Here is a 15,495-nt window from a genome sequence, read left to right as displayed (position 1 = left end):
TCCTACCAAACATCTCAAGATTTCAATTAAAAACTAACGTGCTGAGGACTCAGTACCAGACCTTTTCTCCATTCTTTCTCCCTAAGTAATCTTTTACATGCCTAGTCATTTGCATGCCATCTTCACACGGATCCCTTCCAGATTTATATCTGCCCTCTGGAATTCTGAGCTTCAAGACAATATGTCAAATCAGATGTGTTTAAAACTACAAGTTCAACATGCTTAAACTCACATTCCTTCCCTCTAATCTTTGTCTTTCTGTGTTTGCTACCTCAAATAGGTATTGCAACTTCTGCTCTTGCCATCTTGGAACCCTGAGACCATGATGGTATGAAACTCTCTGGGATGAAAAACCACGTGCAAAGAGTCTTAGCCTTCCCAGCCGTGCCAGCTGTCCTAGCTGAGACTCAAGAGGTGTGAAAAGGCCATCTTAGACCGTTCCATCCCAACAAAAGCAATAAACAAATACTTGTCTCAAGATTCACTTCTGGGAGAACTTACATTAAGATATGTAATTAAGATCTCCCCCTCCATCACACTCCAACTCCATTTTAATCTCAAAGTCTTTCAATTTTACACTCAAGTATCTCTTGGATCCTTTTACATTTCTTTTATTTTCAACCTATCTATGTTGTATTTGAAGTATATTGTTGGATTATATTATTTCTTGTCATTGCTTTTATTCTAGTCTTGCAATGTCTAGTTTTTAATTTTTGATATGTTAGGGATTAAGTTTTCTTCTTTATTTGCTGTCTGCTCCTTTTTGTAAATTCCTCTGTTTTCCTTTATTATCATCTTGTGAGTTACCTAAACCTTTCTGAGAATTCCATCTTGATTTACTTATAGTCTTCATTAGCATATTGGTTTGTACAATTTATTAGTTATTACTTTAGATAATATATACATACATGACTTATCATAGTCTACTGTGATTGACATTTAGCACTTTGAGTAAAGTGTAGACTTACTGCCACTTACATCCCTTTACCCTCCCCACTTTTAAAATATAATTATCTGGGGTGCCTGGATGGCTTCTCTTTCTCTTTCCCTCTCTCTCTACCTCCCCTGCTCATGCTGTCTCTGTCTCTCTCAAAATAAATAAATGAACTTCAAAAAATTTAAATATAATTATCTTAAATATTTCCTCTGTAGTCACTTAATACCACATCAAACAGTGTTATATTTTTTGCTTTAACCATCAAATATGATTTAGGAAGCTCATGAGAAATGATATAGTCTATTACATTGACCCTTATTTTTACCCATTCTGGTATTCTTTTTGTTCTGAAGCTTCAAGTTTTCTTCTGTTATAATGTCCTTTCTTTTTAGGAAACTTCCTTTAGCTGTTCTTTAAGGGTAGATTTCTGGGAAACAAATTCTATTCTCCTTCTTTTTCTTTCTTGTCTGAGAATGTCCCTTTCTCCCTTCATTCCTAATATTTTGAACACATATTCTCTTTTTGTTAACTTGCCCTTTTATTAGCTTTACTCAGGTATAATTGACCAGGAAAAAACGGGATATATTTAAAGCAAACAACATAATGATTGGATAGATGTATACACTGTGAAAGAACTTCTGCAATCTATAATTCTCAATTGAAGGAAAACTTTCAGTACTTAAAAAAAATGTACTACTTCCTTCTGGCCTCTCTGGTTTCTGATGAAAAAAATCAACTGTCATTTGAAGTTTCTCTCTTAAAGTGTAATTTCCTCTAGATGCTTTCAAGATATTTTCTTCATCCTTGTTTTTCAGAAGTTTAATTATATTATGTCTTGGTATGAAATTCTTTGGTTTTATCTAACTTGGGTTTTACTCGGCTTCTTGAATCTGTAGGTTTATGTCTTTTGCCAAATTTTAGAAATTTTCAGTCATTATTTCTTTGCATACTTTTTCAGTCTTACTGTCTCTCTTGTGTTTTTGAACTCTGGTGATACAAATAGTTTCTCCTATATATTGCCCCATCAGTCTCTGAAAGTTTATTTATTTGTTTGTTTGTTTATTTTGCCTATTTATTTATTTATTTAATCTATTACTTTATTATTTATTTATTTATTTGCTTGCAGTCTATCTTCTCTTTGTTGTTCAGATCATATAAATGCTATTGCTCTATGCTCAAATCCACTGATCCTATCTTCTGTTATCTCTACTGTTGAGGTCATCAAGCATGTTTTTATTTTTAGGTACTGTTTTTTTTTTCAGTTTGACAATCTCCATTTGGTTACTTTTTTTCTTTTTTTTTAAGTTTTATTTATTTATTTATTTATTTTGAGAGAGAGAGAAACAGGGCAGAGGAGGGGCAGAGAGAGAGGGAGAGAGAGAAACTCAAATAGGCTCCACATCGTCAGCAGAGAGCCCACACAGGGCTTAGACTCACTAACTGTGAGATCATGACCTGAAATGAAATCAAGAGTCAGACTTTTAAGTGACTGAGCCACCCAGGCACCCCTGGTTACTATTTTCTTTTTTTTTTTAATTAAAAAATTTTTTTAATGTTTATTTATTTTTGAGAGAGAGAGAGACCATGAATAGAGGAGGGGCAGAGAGAAAGGGAGACACAGAGTCCGAAGCAGGCTCCAGGCTCTGAGCTGTCAGCACAGAGCCCAACGTGGGGCTCGAACCCACAAGCTGTGAGATCATGACCTGAGCTGAAGTCGGACGCTCAACCGACTGAGCCACCCAGGCACCCCAATGATTTTCAATCGTTTCATTTGTTCAAAGAAAATTGATAATGACATTGTGAAACATTTTTATAATCGTTTCTTTAAAATTCTTGTGAGATAATTCTAACATCTGATTCTTCTCTGTACTCTGTTTATTGTTTTTTTTTCATTCATATGATTTTCCTAGTATGGTGAGTGATTTTCTATTGTATCCTGCCCATTTTGGATATGCTGAGACTCTGTATCCTATTTAATCTTCTTTTAGAAGGCAATCTCCTATAGAGGTATAGTCCAAGGTGGGTACGTATGTTCAGCTTCTTGAAATGTGGAGCACTGACTGACTGCCTCATCTATCAAGCCACAATTCTGTATCTAATGAAAATATCCTTCAGAAATTAAAGGAAAATAAAGATAGTTTCAGATGGGGCACCTGGGTGGCTCAGCTGGTTAAGCATCCAGCTCTTGGTTTCATTTCAGCTCAGGTCAAGATCTCACAGTTTATGAGTTCAAGCCCTGCATCCGGCTCTGTGCTGACAGCAGGAGCCTGCGTGGGATTCTCTCTCTCCTTTCTCTCTCTGCCCTTCCCCCACTTGTGCTGTCTCTCTCAACAAAAATAAATAAACATGTTTTTTAAAAAAAGATAGTCCCAGATGAAGGAAGACTAAGAGAATTCAAATGTAGCCAACAGACCTGCTCTGAAAGAAGTGCTAAAGGAGGCTCTTCATATAGAGGCAAAACGCTGCTAGAAGGAAGTGTTAAATATTTGGAATGAAGGAAGAGTAACTAAATCCATGAAAGAGTTACACAGTAGTTGGGGTATGAGACAACAAGAGAGAGTTGAGCCACTGGAAGCACAGGCCAGTGATCCAAAAGGTAAGGATGTGGAACTATGAGAAAGGGGAATAGATTTAGGGTATAAACCATTAGGCTTCCCAGCTAAGAATGCAGGCCATGATCAGGGTGGAGAGCTTCACAGAGATTCAGGACAGCAGGCTTTGTGGTCAAGGACACAAATGGCAGTGGGGGCACTGTGGAGGTGGAGGGTAAGCCAGTGTTGTTGAGATATTGGTTACATTGAAAAAACAAGTAAACTAATTAAGCAAATAAAGAAATATATTGAGGGTGATGGGAACCAATTTCTCATGTTTAAGAACATATTAACAAACTCAGAAGAGAAGAAAGCTACAAATCCCTGAGGTACTGGATTACAATTGGGGGTATCAATATGAATTCATTGTTTTTATAATACATTTATGCAAATGAATATATAGTAGTTATGGAAGTATGAATGTGTGTATGTTTATGTATGTGTACATATATTTCCTAGCTCTGTCTACTAAGAGAGGCTAGAAGATATGAGCCAGAAATAACAAAGGCCTCTGGCAAGGTTCTGATCTTGGTTTCTGGTAACTATCTTCCATTGCAAAGAACTAGAACTTCTTGGGGGAAATGATCGACTCTAGGGGTGAGGATGGAGGACAGTGTGAGCCTGGAATATGTTTTTGTGCCAAAAAAATGATAGTGGCACATCAAAAAGACCCAGGTATCAGCTGGGAGGGGCTCACTAAGTATAGAAAAATTTGAGCATCAGAATAAATAATAATACAAGATTTCAGCACTTCAGTTAAACAGGAATCCATCACCCCACAATCATAAATTTTACAAATGAATACATAAATAGGATATCTTCAAAAAAAAAAAAGGAGAACATAATAGCTAACAGTGAACTTTGTTACCTTGTAGAGGAAATGTCCATTAGAGCACAGAGGTTCACAAAAACTTATAGAAAAGGTCTGAGGTTTCCAGATATGAGATGAAATTCTTTTACTTGAAGTTGGCAAAATGTGGCAAATATATTTAATTTTTCACTCTTTAGTATACACTAGTTCTTAAATTTTTAATTTTTTTTAATGTTTGTTAATTTTTGAGAGAGAGACAGAGCATGAGTCAGAGGGGAGGGCAGAGAGAGAGAGAGAGAGGGAGACACAGAATTTGAAGCAGGCTCCAAGCTCAGGCTCCAAGCTCTGTCAGCACAGAGCGTGATGCGGGGCTTGAACTCACAAACCATGAGATCATGACCTGAGCCAAAGTCAGAGGCTTAACTGACTGAGTCACTCAGGTACCCCAGTTCTTATATTTTAGATCAAAAGTTTCAAAAGTAAACTTCAGGGCTTCTCTTAGATACTTGACTTTAGCCAGACTTAACTGCCTTAATTAACTTATGACCTGTCTCCTGTCCTTTGTCCATCACAACCAAACATTAGTACTATTAGTTAAATATCCAGATATTTTCTGCTCTTTCTAGGTTCCTGAAGAACTATCACTGGTATTTCCCTATACCAAGGATTTGGGACAAAACTGGCCACCTTCAGAAATGGACCCATTCACCTTGTTTTATTTAGATAGCATGCCCTCTTACAATGGAAACTACTTCTACTCATAAGTTCTGGACCAATGTTATCAGTCTATGATTACAGCCAAATAATAAGATACAATTTAAAGTTATAAACTTATTTCACTGTTTGTAAAACTGATTTGTTCTATCAGGAAGGAAAGAAATGGTGGAAAATCTATTGAGACCATTAAAAACCTTGTTGTGGAAGACCTCTCTTGTGTCCTAGTCCTATACAGCTGTGATTCTAGAGGGTCTTGTCTTGTCTTGTCTTGTCTTGTCTTGTCCTTCCCTTTCCTTCCCTTCCCTCCCCTTCCCTTCCCTTCCCTTCCCTTCCCTTCCCTTCCCTTCCCTTCCCTTCCCTTCCCTTCCCTTCCCTTCCTTTCCCTTCCCTTCCCCTCCCTTCTCTTTTCTTTATTTCCTCTTTTCTTTTCTCTTACTCTCTGATCAACTACAAAGGAGCCAGATCTCTACTTCCCTGCATTTCTAGCTTCCAATAAATAGTTTTGAACCTTAAATGCATCTATGCCATTGTAACCAGCAGTTTTGGCAACTATTATAAAGGGCAGTCTTAGAAAATTATAGTCAATCTTTTTAGCATTTCTTATAGTCCTAAAGATTCACACAAAACATAAACATTTGACACTTGAAAAATTCAAGGGTTAGGGATGCTGTCACCCCTCACCCCACAGTTGAAAATCCACATATAATTTTTGATTCCTCCAAAACTTTAAATAGTCTTCTGTTGACCAGAAGCCTTAGTGATGACATAAATACCAGTTAAGACATATATTGTATGTTACATGTATTATATACTGTATTCTTATAATAAAGCAGCCTAGAGAATGGAAAATGTTATTAAGAAAATCATAACAAGGGGTGCCTGGGTGGTTCAGTCAGTTAAGTGTCTGACTTTTGATCACAGCTCACGTCATAAGCCCAGTGTCATGGGATCAAGCCTTGAGTTGGTCTCTGCACTGAGCATGGATCCTGCTTAGGATTCTTCTCTCTCTCTCTCTCTCTTTCTCTCTCCATCTCCCTCTCCCTCCCTTTATTCCTAAAGGATATTTTTATTGGATATAGAATTCTGTGTTGATAGGTCTTTTCCTTCAATACTTAAACAACATTATGGCTCTTCCTTCTAGCCTCCATGGTTTCTGAGGAGAAATCTACTGTTATTTGAACTGTTATTCTTCTAGAGATGAGGTGGTAACTGTTGATTTTCTTTTCTTATTGAAGTTTGGATTTCCTGGTTCTTGTTTTGACAGTGATTTTTAATTGTAATCTGGACATTTTGGATACTCTGTAATGAAACTTTGATCTCATTTAAATCCCTTGTTTCAGTAGGTCTTCTCTAACACTGTGCAAGAATTGAAAAGGAGGTGCCATCTAAATACTGTCAGGTAGAGATGGAAGGCCAATTCCCATCAGTCTCTGTTGTCACTTCAGTGAGGAGAGTCACCTCATTGCTGGGAGGGTGTGGAATTTCAGGTTCCCCAGTAGGCCTCTGCTGACACCATCTAGCAGTAGGGGAAGGGATGCCTCATTATCACTCAGAGGAGTAGAAGTCTAGGTTTATCGTGTTCTGTCTACTGATAGGAGACTGTTGACACCTGGAAGGATAGAAAGTCCAGGCTCCCTACTTGGCCTTCTCTGATATCATCCCAGGGCAGAGTGGGGTGTGTGTGTGTGTGTGTGTGTGTGTGTGTGGTGTGAGGGGGGTGCCAATTATAATGGGGTAATAAGGAGTAAATTCTAGCCTTCCCTTGTAGCCTTTGATGATGTGTGTAGGTCCAGCTTTTCCCATGGTGTCAGGCTGGAGCAGGGCAGTTATTGTCTCAAAGTTTTCTGCCTTCCCCTCTCCTGGCCCTTTGGCTGAAGAAAGCAGATTTTTTTAGGGCTTTTTGTTTACATTTATTAGTGTTTCTAGGTTGTAGGGTTCTCTAGCACCCAGTGTAGGCATGTGAAACAAAAAGAAAACGTAGAGAACTTACTTCTGTGTTATTCCTTGGGTCTCAAAGTTTTCAGCTAATTTCTCTTCTTCTCTTTACTTTTCAGAGTCTCCGCATGTTTCTTTAACATATAATATCCGGGGTTTTTAGTTATACTTAGCAGTAGGAAAAGGGACAATTGTGTCTACTACATGGTATCCAGAACTGGAAGCCGTATAAATGCCCTTTTAAATTTCTGTTTTTGTATATATTTTATACCAGTCATATAACAATAACATAATAATACATATATTAAGTTACAAATAAATATACAAACATATATATCACATGCTCAATTTTTTTTTAATGGGTGCATAGCCAAATGCAGATCACAGACCACTGGTGTAATCAAAACAGTATGGACTCATTTCTTGGCTTGGCACTTCTACTAACTTGTGTGATTTGGAGCATTTCTTTTTTCACCTCTAACATGAAGCAATTTAGTAATATCTTTAATACCACATCTACCTCTAATATTTGACAAACAATAACAGGTGGTATTCTTTCCAAAAGATATAAAATACTACATGAAAATTGTTTTCCTTACTTATGGTTCCTTTAAAGCATTTTCTAAATCCTGAAAAATTTTCATTCCCTCAAGGATAAAATTTTATCGAATTTGTATTATAATAACTTAATCAAGATTGATCTCATAAATGTAATTGTTACTCCAAAACAGCAAAATAGATTTGATTAAAAAGAGTCTATTCTTCTAATTTTCTGTGAATTGTTAAGTTCAGGGTTGCATTATCTTATTAAGTAACTTAGTATTTTTCCTTGACATTTTTCAGTAATATACTCCTCTCCCACACTTTTTGGATGGAACTAAAAGGTCAAAAGTTGGTAAGAGAGGCTATTGTACTCTGTGCCTAGTGGTCTAAAAAAATAGACCATTGTCTTTTGTGCTTTGTATGTATATGTAAAATATATTCACTCTGCCCTAGCACATTATATGCTACTATCTTGGTTTGTTAGTGCTGCCATAACAAAATACCACAGACTAGATGGCTTAAGCAACAGAAATTTATTTTCTCACTGTTCCGGAGGCTGGAAGCCCACCACAGTCATGCTAGCAGGACTGGTTTCTCTTAAGGTCTCTTTGGCTTGCAGATGCCTGTGTCCTTGCTGCCTTTTCCCGTGATCATCCCTCTGGGCATGCATGCCTCCAGTGGCTCTCCATGTTCTTTTAATTTCCTCTTATTAGGTCACAGTGAGATTGGATTAGGGCCCACCCTAACAGCCTCTTTTTAACTTAATGGCCCCATCTCCAAATACAGTCATCTCCTGGGGTACTGGGGGGTTAGGGCTTCAACATATGATTTTTTTTAAGTTTATTTATTTTGGGGGGTGGCAAAGAGGGAAGGAGAGAGAGAGAGAGAGAGAGAGAGAGAGAAAGAACAAATGTGGCATGGGCAGAGAATGAGGGAGAGAGAGAATCCCAGTCAGGGTCCACACCCGATACAGGGCTTGATCTCACAAACCATGAGATCATGACCTGTGCTGAAATCAAGAGTACAGCGTTTAACTGACTGAACCACCTAGGTGCCCAAACATATGAATTTTTGTAGGGGCATAATTAAATCCCTAATAGCCACATTTACCATTCTGTTTTTAAAAAAATGAATTCTACAAGTTAAGATTTTGAGATGAGTCTGAGAAGAACTGTTTTACGATGACCATAGTTTAAGTTTGGCTAACACAGTGAAGTGCTGTGTGTGTGGGTGTCTGTGTGTGTGTGTGTGTGTGTGTGATATTTGTTCAAAAGCAGCTAGCCATTCCCAGGTTGTTTCAAGGCTGTGCTTCACAGTTATGCAGTTTAACAGTATCTAAGAATACAGATCAGTTAGAAATATTATACTGACATAATTTGGGGATGAACCAAACAAATTTTCTAGGCAAAATAGAATAGTATTGTTTAATTAAGTTTTAAACTGAAGACTGGATTATTTAATCAATTGTGTCCTTACTCCATGATCTATGACTTAATAGTTATCAATTCATTATGTTGTATACCTGAAACTAATGTAACATTATGTGTCAACTATACTTTAATTAAAAAAAATACAAAAAATAAAAGTAAAAGTAACCTATAACTTTCTAAGTTTGAATATTGGGATCAGTTTGTTTGTTTGTTTGTTTGTTTATTTATTTATTTATAAATGTTTTTTAAATTTATTTTTGAGAGAGAGAGACACACAGAGTGCAAGAGGAGGAGGGACAGAGAGAGGGAGATAGAATCCAAAGCAGGCACCAGGCTCCGAGCTGTCAGCACAGAACCCGATGTGGGGCTCAAACCCACGGACCGCAAGATCATGACCTGAGCTGAAGTTGGATGCTCAACTGACCAAGCCACCCCGGCGCCCCTGGGATCGGTTTTTAAAATAGAAAGTTTTCATTTGGGGCTCAGTTGATTAAGCGTCTGACTTCAGCTCAGGTCATGATCTCCTGGTTCATGGGTTTGAGCCGTGTATCCAGCTCTGTGCTGACAGCTCAGAGCCTGATCCCTGCTTGGGATTCTGTGTCTCCCACTCTCTCTCTGCCCCTCCCCAACTCGTACTCTGTCTGTCTCAAAAGTAAAAAAAAAATTTAAAAATTTTTAAAAATTAAAAAAATTCGTAAAAAAAAGAGTTTTCATTTAACATAACTTAGTAGGTTTTAAACATTTTAAATGTCCTTTTTTCCATCTGCTTTTGAACCATGTGCTTATCATTTTTAAAGTACTATACTTTAACATTAAGAAAATTAGATTGGCACGTAGATTTCCAGCCAATTAACAAAAAGTATGGTTGGAAAGTAGCAAAGCAAATACTTTACAATTTCATTTGTCAGTGATATTTCATGAAGTTAATTAATTTCTGTCATAATAAAATACAGTAAAAATATATGTATATATTTATATTCTATTACTTACTTTCCAAATATAGCATACATCACTGTTTTGATTTCTGACAGCAGAGCTGATGTTCTCCTGAGGTGTCAAATTTGATTTGAATATTCAATTAAAAAAAACCTGTAAAATGTCTTGCTACTTTAAAAAATGGGGTTTTAGATTTTATGTCAGCTAAATGTGTTTCACCATCATGAATTCTTTGAAATTTTGTGCATCTTTAAATTATTCTATTTTAATACCCGCTAGATATAATCCTTGTTAGCCGAGTAAATCCCTCCTACAATTTATTAGTCTTATTCATATTTTTTCTTATAACTACATTTCTAAATCTTTATTTCAATTTATGAATATATTTTCTGCCCAAGTAATAGTGCTATTATTCACATTAAAAAAATGTGTCAGCCAAAAGAAAGAAAGAAAGAAAGAAAGAAAGAAAGAAAATATTCAACTATGTGGAGTCACAAACCATATTGTAGAATATTCTGCAGCCATCACAAATGTTTCTGAAAAATATTTAATGACTTCAGACTAATACTTGGTGTATTAAATTTAAAAATCAGATAAACAACAATATTTTAATATGATTCCACTTAATGTTAACTCTGAGGAGATTTATAAATATTTTTTTAATTGACATTTTTGTTTTCTCCTAATTTTTAAAATTAACATGTATTACTTTTATAGTCAGGAAAATAACAATACATGTTATTCCACGCTGAAGTGGTTGATTTTTGGGAAGCTAGGCCATTAGATTATGCTAACCATTATTTTCTGGAGGCATTTTAAACTCAAGTCATTGATTCATTCAGTAAACAGTTATTGAACTATTACCAAGTATCAGCATCTATTCTATGTCAGATATGGTTCTGGAGACACTTGAGGAGGGGTATGTGGACATTGTTATAAAATGGTTCTCACAGGTATAGGATGTAAGCAAAATCAATACTATGTGATGGGTGCTAGGGTAATAGCCCTAAGAAAGTCCTATAAGCATATCTGCGCCCAGTGCTAACTGACTATGCCAATCTGCGTGGGTCTGACTAGATCTGAACCTCATTAACCGAGTCCCACAAGGAAATGTCTGTCTGGGGGCGCCTGGGTGACTCAGTCAGTTAAGCATCTGACTTGAGCTCAGGTCATGATCTCGTAGTTCGTGGGTTCGACTCCTGTGTTGGATTCTGTGCTGACAGCTCAGAGCCTGGAGCCTGCTTGGGATTCTGTGTCTTCCTCTCTCTCTGTCCTTCTCCTGCTCCTACTCTGTCTCTCTCTCTCTCAAAAATAAACATTAAAAAAATAAAAAAGAAAGGAAATGTCTGTCTGATTTAGAGTTGGTTTCTGTGACTTGGGCTTTTAAATAAATAGGGTAGATATAAAAGACTACTACGTTGCAAAAAATGTTTGTAAATTTTTGATCTTCAAAGTGTAGTTGCACAATTTATTCCAAAAGCACATTAATAAGTATTTATTCTGTATTTATAAGTATTATATAAATATTTTATAAATAAGTATTTATTCTGGTACTAAGGGATAGAAGGTAAATAAAACAAAGAGTCCTGCTCTTAGGAAATTTAGAGTGTATGTAAATCAAGAGTTTTTCCATATCTTGTATAATATGGACACCTGTGATAATTTCATCTAAAATTTTTGTTTAAAATATGATAATATTTAAATCATTATTTAAAAAAAATTTTTAATGTTTATTTTTGAGGGAGAGAGAGAGAGAGTAGGAGCAGGTGCCCCTGAAATCATTATTATACTATGTATTAACTAACGGGTTTAAATAAAATAAAATAAATAATAATAATTAAATAAAAAAAATAAAATCAGACAATAAGAAAGAGGAATGCATTGTTTTCTTTCTTTTGTTTTGCCTGTGAAGAAAGTTAAAGCTAAATGTTACAGTAGAAATTATGGATATTAGCTAAAATGTTTGTGCTACTTATTTATTTTGATTTTTCCATTCATTAAAACAGTTTGTTTTTTGAAAGGACACAGATGACAAATCATTAATTAAAATCATGTAAATAGTTTTTATCACCTAATTATGAAGTATTTAATATTCTATATAAAAATAAAGAAAATATATTTGGTAAAGGAAATAAAGGTTAAGATGACTCTTCCTCATTGATGATTTAAATTGTTGGGGCGCCTGGGTGGCGCAGTCGGTTGAGCGTCCGACTTCAGCCAGGTCACGATCTCGCGGTCCGGGAGTTCGAGCCCCGCGTCAGGCTCTGGGCTGATGGCTCGGAGCCTGGAGCCTGTTTCCCATTCTGTGTCTCCCTCTCTCTCTGCCCCTCCCCCGTTCATGCTCTGTCTCTCTCTGTCCCAAAAATAAATAAACATTGAAAAAAAATTAAAAAAAAAAATAAATTGTTTATTTCTCCAAAGCAAGCAAAATTTATTTCAGTAACTAAATTTTTAAAAAGTTCAACTTGTGGGGTGCCTGGGGTGGCTCAGTGGTTAAGCATCTGACTTCAGCTCAGGTTATGATCTCACAGCTTGGCTCATGAGTTTGAGCCTGGCATCAGCATCTGGCTCTGCTGTCTGTGCAGAGCCCGCATTGGATCCTCTGTCCCCAGGCTCTCTCTGCTCCCCACCCCACGCATTCTCTGAAAAAAAAAAAAAAAAGTTCAACTTGTAAGGTCAGATATAGATGACCATATATTGAAATAAAGAGAAGACAAAGATATATTGGACAGTCATAGGATAGCTGTTGCATGGACAAACTAACAAGCATTTAAATCCCATTATCTACACTTGTCCACTTTGGCATTCAACCAGAGAAGCAAAGTGCAAAGGTTAAGGACTTCTAGAATGTTCTTCTTTCATACAAAATAGTATGTACATAATTTTTTTCTTAAATTTTTTTTTCAACGTTTTATTTTATTTTTGGGACAGAGAGAGACAGAGCATGAACGGGGGAGGGGCAGAGAGAGAGGGAGACACAGAATGGGAAACAGGCTCCAGGCTCCGAGCCATCAGCCCAGAGCCTGACGCGGGGCTCGAACTCACGGACCGCGAGATCGTGACCTGGCTGAAGTCGGACGCTTAACCGACTGCGCCACCCAGGCGCCCCCACATAATTTTTTTCTTAAGTACATTCTCAAACGAATCGAAAATGTAATGATTTTTTATTTTTCAGTTTATGAGGACTTCACTTTTCCTAGGCAGTCTGGTTGACAGAACAAAACAAAATATATTTATGAAAAGGACATATGGGGGCGCCTGGGTGGCTCAGTCGGTTAAGCATCCAACTTCAGCCAGCTCACGATCTCGCGGTACTTGGGTTCGAGCCCCCGTGTAGGGCTCTGGGCTGATGGCTCGGAGCCTGGAGCCTGTTTCTGATTCTGTGTCTCCCTCTCTCTCTGCCCCTCCCCCGTTCATGCTCTGTCTCTCTCTGTCCCAAAAATAAATAAAAAACGTTGAAAAAAAATTAAAAAAAAAAAAGAAAAGGACATATGATATTACATAAATATAAATAATTTATATATTTAAAATAAATAAGTTAATATTTAATCAAGAAGTAAATATTCTACTTAATGCTGTGTGAGACAGAGATTTTTAGTTTTGAATACATGTGAGATTAAGTGTGTAAATAATTCAATTTAAAGACAGTAAAGTATGGGAAAGGAGGTTTACTGTGGTTGCAACAATATGGCTCTTTAGGTTTGTATGTTTGAGGATAAGAATTAATAAAGAAAATGCAGGATGATGATTAGATAAAATATGGGTTCAATTCCATAAAAATGACCTCATTTTAATTATGCATCTTTTCATCCTAGTGCCATACAAATTTTACAGTAATATGTGAATTTTAGAAATAATTCCATTTAAAATTTTTCTAAGCCAAGAAAAGCAAATTATTTTTTCTTAAACTATTAAAACTATTTTTCCTGGTTGTGTCACTAAGAAGTAAATCTGCCAGATTCTTTCCCTTAAAAATTTCATTTTCCAAATCAAGCATCAGAAACCACACAGAAGAAATTTCAGCTCAAAAAATTTTTTTTTCCAGGAAGGAACCCAAAAAGTAACTTTGGATTAATGGCACCTCATTTATTCTTTTGTATTAATTTTTAAAAATTTAGTCCGTGCTTTATAAAATGGACTGAATAAAATAATGTTGAATCTCACAAAATGACATGTATGAAGAATAAATTAGGTTATGGAATATTATCAACTAATGGAATGTATTTGATAGTCATAGCTGGAACATGTTAGGCTATGACAACACATAAAATCCAATAAGAAGGAAGGAAAAGTTTGTATCCCTGGAACCAATGGGGCTTGAAGCCAGGATTAGAAGAATTGCATCTTTATAAAAAGAAATGTGCTACTATTAATGTTTTCTGAATTTGAATGTTGGATTGACTTAATAAAAGCTGATGTGCACAATTAAAGTTGGCAATTGTAAGCAATAGCCTTTGAGTATATTTAAGTTCAAGGAAAGAGTGTTTTATTCTGTTTTCTGTGGGGAACCTGAGTAAATTTTATACCTTGGAGCCAGCAGATTTTAGTTCTTATTAGAACAGCAGAGTCAAAGTAATTATTGTCCAGGAAGGAATGAGAGGGAGAGAGAGAGAATCCCAAGTGGGCTCTGCACTGGCAGTACAGAGCCTGATGTGGGGCTTGAACTCATGAACCTGTGAGATCATGACTTGAGCTGAAACCAAGAGTCAGACGCTTAACCGACTGAGCCACACAGGCGTCCCAGGAATGACATTCTTTGTATATAACAATCTCTCATTTATTAACGTGTAGAGAAGGAAAATATTCAGAAAGAAAACATACAAGTGACCAATAAGCACATTAAAATATTTAATCTCTCATAAGTAAAAATTAAAGTGAAAAATTCAATTTTTGCCTGTAAATTAATTATTAAGGGGGTGGGAGAGTGTTTAAAAACCTAACACTTTTTTTTTTCAAGTAAGCTCTATGCCAAAGATGGCTCTTGAACTCACTGCCCCAACCCAAGATGAAGAGTCACAGGCTCTACTGACTAAGCCAGCCAGGTGTGTCCAAAACAGCATTCTTATGTACAGCAAGTACTTGCTTTTAGGTTAAAATAATCTTTATTTATTTGTATTCTTGTTCATATAACTTGTATCTATTTTTGTTCATTCTCTTTGCAGATCTATATTCATCTAGAAGTTAACATGTGATCACATTGGTGTCTGAGTTTAGTCCTCACCTGGATCATTATGATTTTATAGTTGAAAGCTTGTCTTCAAAGGCCTCCTGTCTTTTTTGGGGTCTGTAACTCTACAATCCCACCTGTTTTTTCTCTGAATTTTTAAAATCTGCTTTCTTAAAGAACAGATCAATTTTATTTTTTTCTTGATGAACTAAACATGTCCCCCCCCCCCTTTTTTATTTCCCATGAAAATATTAGCAAGATAGGCAAGATTTTATCAAATGCTCAGGTTTTAAAAGATTTTTGGTAGATGTCTATATGTTTGGTGTCTCCAACAGGAACTTGTTTTTATGTTGTGCCAGTTTTGTCACATTATCCTTATTTAACCTGATCTTACAGACTGTAATTTGTGAACACTATTAAGCAATATA

Source organism: Prionailurus bengalensis, chromosome B3 (genome assembly GCF_016509475.1).
Source record: "Prionailurus bengalensis isolate Pbe53 chromosome B3, Fcat_Pben_1.1_paternal_pri, whole genome shotgun sequence".
NCBI classification, from domain to species: Eukaryota; Metazoa; Chordata; class Mammalia; order Carnivora; family Felidae; genus Prionailurus; species Prionailurus bengalensis.
This window is presented reverse-complemented; position numbering follows the sequence as displayed.